Genomic DNA, 7,187 nt, shown 5'->3' on the forward strand with positions numbered 1-7,187 from the left:
CCACCGGGTGGGGAGTGAGCGAGCGGCTGCGTGGTGCTTAGTTGCCGACTGAGGTTAAACCACGACACTGTTTTAATGAATTTAAAAGCAAACTTGAAGGACAGTTGGAGGGTGGAGTATGTTTGTTGAAATAAAGAGAAAAATCTTCGTGATAAAAGGTATGAGAAGCTCCACTGATTTTAAAACATGGTTGGAAGTGTTCGAGGATACGGATTTTTGGAAAGCAAAGCATGGCAGTATATCAGAGGTGAATGACTTTTCAGGTAGTATGAAAAATTACTGGTATAAATTTGCAAAAAGATTAATTTTGCTATGTGTTGTTTAACACAGATTTTTTTACTTGGTAAAGCTTTATATTTTTTGTTGATGTCAGAAAAAAAATTAAATATATTTCTATTTGAAGCTAAGTGCTGGTCTTCTATTTAGAAACAAGCCAGGGCCAAATCTGAATATAATTGGCAGAAGAGGCATTTTACTAGGTTTTGAGTACTATATGCATTTCTACCTTTGACAATTTCTGAGGAAAGGTTTCCAAAGACCTTTTTCTTCCACACTGTAGGTTTTAGTCCTTCAGCAGTATATACTTGTCTTATTCTGAAGTGAAAAATAGATGTTGCTGTATCAGAGAATGAAAAGAATGTATACTGTATTGCTAAGTTTTTCTCCTCCCCCTTTTGTTTTCCACCTTCACTCTCTTATCTCTTTTCCTAATTTCTGTAAATAATATATTACCACTAGATTTTACTATCTGAAAAACAAAAAAAACCCACTTTGGCTATATTTGCTCAGTTTGAATCACGAAGCTGTGCAGCATTTTAAATAAATAAACAGCCCAAACTTTGGAATGTATATAACCTTGCTTTATAAAAGTGCAGATATCAAAGAGAAGCCAAACCTATGTGTTTCAAATGCAGCTGGAATAGTGAAGAATACTGCAGAATGGAAATAATTAGCACTCTTAAGGGCATGTAAAAGTTCTAATCACTCCGATTTTCCTGGAGTGTCTTTGTTCAATGGCTTGTGAAAATATACCACTTCAGCTTCTCCAGTAGCACTAAAAATGGACTAACATGCTTGCATGGTACTTGAAAGACCTAGACTACATCCTTTTTCTGTCAGAGGCTCCCTGTGCGACTTCAATCAAGTTACTGAGGTTCATGTTCAAGTTCTTAATTATGCACTTATAAGTATTCTTATCTTCCTTTGTTTTTGATATATACATCACATTTCGCCTGAAACAAAAAGACATTTGACCCTTAAGTACCTTTGTGAGTTTGGACAAGTCTTCCAGGGCTTCTGTTCATCATCTGGACACAATCAAATCTCCTTACCTCTTACAATGTGGGGAGAGTAACTACCCTCAAGATTTGGATTCTCTAGTAATGTTGGCCCAAACTCACTAGCTGGTTTTCACAAAATAGGAAATTGAAGCTGGAATTAGTATTTTTTACAGCTAAAACCATAGTGAAAATATTCCTTCCTTCTGGATATTTCTATCAAGATCATATAGGCTCTTCAGTTTAACCAGCATAGATTGGCTCATCTAAGATTAGAAATAATTCTGTATACCTCACATTTTAGGAATATACCTTTAGTTCCCATTTTTTTGAGAAGACGATAGGCTCCCATTTGATTTCTAAAGCTAGCATCAGTGACAGAAAAAACTAGGATGAAGGCAGTTTTATAACCTAGGCAAAATGTGTAATAGTTTCTGCTTGGGCAGTAGACACCACTCCAACTTTTGTAACAACGATGATTAATTTTAACTTGGTAGAAAATCAATTTTCTACCTGGAGTTATTGAACTGTAAAGAAATATGCCAGTATCAATTGCTTATAGTCAGTACCTCTGTGTAGGAGGCACAATAATTTTAGTATGACAGCTAATATACAGGAATACCAAACTGGTAGTATATAAGGCTATTGCAGTCCAAGGTTTCTGGCAAAATATGTTAATAGGAGTGAAGTGAAATAAAATAATAATAAGAAAGATTGAAAAAAGTCCTATGTTCATAAAGAGCACAAGAAATGCAAAATAGGAGCTATAATTGAAAAAGAGAAGAATATTTTTTAATGTGGGTCTTGTAGTTTTCCTAGAGTGCTATAAAGCAGATCAGATGTTAAATAGCTGGACATCCATATGTTAGTCAGTATCGTTCTGTAGTTTCCTTTTTTTGTCATTGTCAGGATCTTGGTGTTAAATGTTATTGCTATGAGCAGTGATCAGATGTTGTTTCATGCCTAATGGACTGTCTTCTGGAGTTCAGAATGCCATCAAATGTGCTCTGGGCTGAAACAAGATAAAAAAGTTATCCTAGGAGTTAATTAAGGAGTTAGTTCTCATGTTTTGAGTTTGTGGGGATAAAGAAAGAAAAAAAAGCAGATGGGTTGCTGACATTGGGCTTGATATGGAATACTTGTAGATGATAAGTTCTGAAAGAGTTTCAGAAAAGAATAATTCTATCTGCTATTTAATTTTTTTTTCAAAGGAGCCAGTATAATTTCTGGCTTTTCCTGAGGACTGTTTTTTCCAGGAATGGTGTCTATGGCCTAGGGAGACTTACATGCAACTTGGGATCATCTATCTGTATTTAATGTGAAACTTTTTGAATTCTTTCTTGTATTACCTGGGAATGCTCAGGGAATATCTTAAATCAATGGTGGGAATTCTCTTGGCTCTTGGGAAAAATGGATGTCATTCGGGTAACAGAACCAGCAGCTTCAACCACCTCCATAATTGCATCCACCAGAGGCCAGCCAACTTCTGTAAGCTTGGTGACCACCCTAAGGTCCTTGCATGCGTGCAGGAGGCCAGACCAATACAGCTGAGGTTGTACTTTGCTGGTCCTGATCTAATAAACCTTGATCTGCACCCAGCCCAGAGTGCATAAACAGAAATAGTGCCTATCTGGTTCATTCGACAGCAGGCAGCACTACACGGAAAACAGCCTCTGGAGCCAGGCTTGTCCCAGTGCTGCCCTTTAGCCCTTGTTTACACATTAAAAAATGCCTGGACACTTAACACTGATTAACTCATCCCAATGATAGGTCTCGTCCCAGCTGTGCCTATTGAAATATCAACAGACAGAATGACTCCTCTCTTGGATGGAAAGAAAAGGCCATAGATGTGCTGGGGCTGGAAGGACACTGGGTAACCGTGAAGTCCCTGCTCATTCACTCAGCTGAGCGCGTGGCAGTCACACACGCGAGCTTGTGTTGGTGTGGGAGAGGGAATCAAAAGAAATGGGTCCCACAGATCATCTGGCGTGGAAAGGAAAGTGAGAGCGAGTTTGGGCAGATGGGAGCATTGCCTCGCATGAGAGAGAAGAGGAATGAAGGGGCACATTAAAGCCTCTCACAGACAAAGACAAGGAGAGGGGCTAGGAAAAGACACACAGTATCAGGCATAGGGATAGATGTGGAGTACCAGAGATGGAGCCCAGAGGACCTGTAGTAGGGAAGGACCTCCAGAAACAGAAGGAGATGAACAAGTAGTAATCAGGAAATTTGTTCTAGGTTTATTACCTAAATATGAAGTACATTGAAAGATACGACGCACATCTTTGTCTGAGCAAGATAATGTCTGGAAGCAGCAAGTTTGCCAGCTATAAGAGGATTTCCATACTTTTTTGGTGTATTCTAGTACAAAATGAAGAATTAAAATCATACTGCTTTCTCCTCACAATCCCAGCTTAACATTATTCTCTCCATTGTATAGAGATAAAGTTTAGGAAGCAGTAAGAGATTGAAGGCTCTGTCAGAGCTGGAAATAAAATTCTGGAAGTATTGCTCTCTGGCTTGTGTGCAGTCCATTAGATCTCACTGTCTGCCCCATTGGCTTTTCTGAGCAGAAGCTCATTACCTGTAAGTTGAAACTGGTTTATAAAGATATGCAATAAGTTTCTTAATTTCGATGAAACTGAGACTGACCTACATTCCGTAAGTCAACCTTTGATTTTTTTGTTTAATTTTTATTTTGAGCATACCCTTAATTTAACTGCTAAATGGGGGATGTTACCCATTTTCATGCGTTACCCATCAGAACATGAGGGAATCGCCTCTGTCCCCCTGTTTGGAAAGGGAGGAGAATGAGAACCTTTGTTATGGTTGCAAGTCAGTTTTTGTCAGTGCTTTTTCCATACTAGTGTAGGCAAATTACTCAAACGCATACCTTTCTTAGCAGAGTATGTGGGGGGTGGAGTTTATAGAAATAGCTCTCAGATCTGATTTCTTTCAATAACAGAGAGAGAGAGGAAATGACCTTTACTTGTAGTATTCAGATGAATTTAAAAAAAAAGACTTAAAAGCCAGAAGCACCAAGAGAAGCAGATTCCTGACACTGTTAGCAAATTGTACAGGGAGTCTACCACTGCAACAAAGTCAAGGAGAAGTAGTTTTTCTATTTACATCTGGTTTAGAGGCATTCTCTTTGTAATTCAGCAATATAAGGTGGAATGAGAATAGAGGACGTCTTTGTTCTGTATTAGGCAGCTTGAATGTGTGTGGAAGAGAGTGTTCAGAATGACAATTGCTCAAACCCTTGAAAATAAAGAGAACATGGTCTCTCAAAGGCAACTGTAATATCCAACAAGCTACGTGAAGTTACCGCTGGATGCATTTGGGATTTTCTTCAATGTCATGCTTATAATGGGAACAAATAATTTGGCCTTTATTCAATTAATTAGTCTTTGTTCCTTCCCAGACTGTCAATGAGGGTGCTGGTTGCAGTGGTTTTGTTTTGAATGTGAGTGTCTATCTGTTGGAAATGGACTGACAAAAAAGATCTCACTCCCATGGGTCACCTTGCCTGAAATAATCATGCTTACTGGAGACCTTAGCTGTATTTACTGTTTAGATCCACAAATTTTACAAGGTCCCTAGGAAGAACTTACACCTGGTCACCATGTCATAGAATCATAGAATCACAGAATAGTTTGGGTTGGAAGGGACCTCTAAAGGTCATCTAGTCCAACCCCCCTGCCGTGGGCAGGGACATCTTCAACTAGATCAGGTTGCTCAAAGCCCCATCCAACCTGGCCTTGAATGTTTCCAGGGATGGGGCATCCACCACCTCTCTGGGCAACCTGTGCCACTGTTTCACCACCCTCAGCGTAAAACATTTCTTCCTTCTATCTAGTCTAAATCTACCCCCCTTTAGTTTAAAGCCATTCCCCCTTGTCCTGTCGCAACAGGCCCTGCTAAAAAGTTTGCCGCCATCTTTTTTATAAGCCCCCTTTAAGTACTGAGAGGCTGCAAGAAGGTCTCCCCGAAGCCTTCTCTTCTCTAGGCTGAACAACCCCAACTCTCTCAGCCTTTCTTCACAGGAGAGGTGTTCCATCCCCCTAATCATTTTTGTGGCCCTCTTCCGGACCCGCTCCAACAGGTCCGTGTCTTTCTTATGCTGAGGGCTCCGGAGCTGGATGCAGTACTCCAGGTGGGGTCTCAAAGGGATGTCACTGGGATGTTCTCATTTCTGTACTGAATGATTTGTTCCTGGTCTGTTGGCACTGTAGAATAACACTGGCCTCTTCTGAAACAGCTAAAAAAGAAAGCATTGTGGTTCACACTATATTTGTGAGCCCTGGCTGACAGCCAGGTTCATTTGCCAGCACACTGATCTGTACTGGAATGTTAGGGATTCCAGTCCTGCACTGGCCCGAATCAGTCTGTGCCTCATGGGGGATGCTATAGGATAGCTTCAGGAAGAGGTGTGCTTTATGATTTCTGGAAAGGAAGCTTAATATCTCTCCCACTTAACTCCAGTAGGTCTCCAGAGGAAACCTTAAAAAATCCCCTACTTAAAGAGCGTATGCTTGTTTTTTCTGGCCACGCTCAGAATAATAAACTCCAGAGGCATTTCCACTGCTAGTATATGCTCTTGAAGAGGTGTTTGTGACTGTGACACCTGGTGACCAAAGGACTGTGTCAGAACAGTTTCAGACCACCTAAAGCATGTGCCCTGTGCCATGTGGTGCCTGGAGAGCTGATCCTACTGACACTATTTTAAAACATTTCCAGTGATTTCAGTTATGAAGGATATTAAACATTTAAAAACATCGTCAACTGTCAGTCGTATGGGAGGAAATGGAAGAGACCTGCTTGAAGCTGCTTCTTTGCAAAGTAGCTATTTTTGCCCTGAGCGCTACTGTTTGTCCATCTCTGATGGATGGCACTGGGGGACCAGCACAGAGCTGTCAGAAACCACAGAAGAGCATCTTCTGAAACTGGGCAAAACTGGTGAGCCTCTACTGAGGCTCTACTGAGAGCAGCCACTCCTGCTCTCCAAATGTGCATCAAATTCAGTTGGGCTTGACCGGTTAGCCTTAGGGTTAAGATTAGGGTTTGACCGACGGCACATCCATGTGAGTAGTTTTGCATGAAGACCTCTTTTCTCCGTCTCAGAAGATGGACCCTTTTCCCTGGTATTCCACGATGGTTCCTCCCAAGCAGAGAAAATCGTGGACGAAATCAGGGTGACCACACGGTGGCAGCAAAATCTCAGTTATCCGAGGAGCTCCGGGCACTCATGGTCTGAGATCAATGATTACCCTTAGTCATCGCTTTCCTTTTCAAACCACCACCGTGCCATGGCTTGCAGAGGAATAGAGCAGGGAAAGGAAGAAAGACTCTAATCACATTTCATCCAGCCTTTGCTTTTCCCTTCATAAAGCTCATCTGAGTTCCTCTGTGTGAATAAAAATCAAGTTTGGACTGACTTGCTAAAGTGCACAGAGTTTGGAGGGGTCTGCAGCTCTGCAAAGCTATGATGTTACAGCATCAGGCAGGAGAAGCACAGGCAGAGCAGTGAAGATGGAGACTGGTGATGAGTGGCATCCCACAGGGGTCTGTATTGGGACCAGTACTGTTTAATATCTTCATCAATGACATAGACAGTGGGGTCGAGTGTACCCTCAGCAAGTTTGCAGGTGACACCAAGCTGAGTGGTGTGGTCAACACACCAGAGGGACGGGATGCCATCCAGAGGGACCTGGACAAGCTCGAGAAGTGGGCCTGTGTGAACCTCATGAGGTTTAACAAGGCCAAGGGCAAGGTCCTGCACCTGGGTCGGGGCAACCCCTGTTATCAATACAGGCTGGGGGATGAAGGGATGGAGAGCAGCTCTGCCGAGAAGGACTTAGGGGTACTGGTGGATGAAAAGCTGGGCATGAGCCAGCAATGTGCGCTCGC

This window comes from Aptenodytes forsteri, unplaced genomic scaffold (assembly GCF_000699145.1).
Source record: "Aptenodytes forsteri isolate BGI_AS27 unplaced genomic scaffold, ASM69914v1 Scaffold9, whole genome shotgun sequence".
In the NCBI taxonomy this organism is placed as follows: domain Eukaryota; kingdom Metazoa; phylum Chordata; class Aves; order Sphenisciformes; family Spheniscidae; genus Aptenodytes; species Aptenodytes forsteri.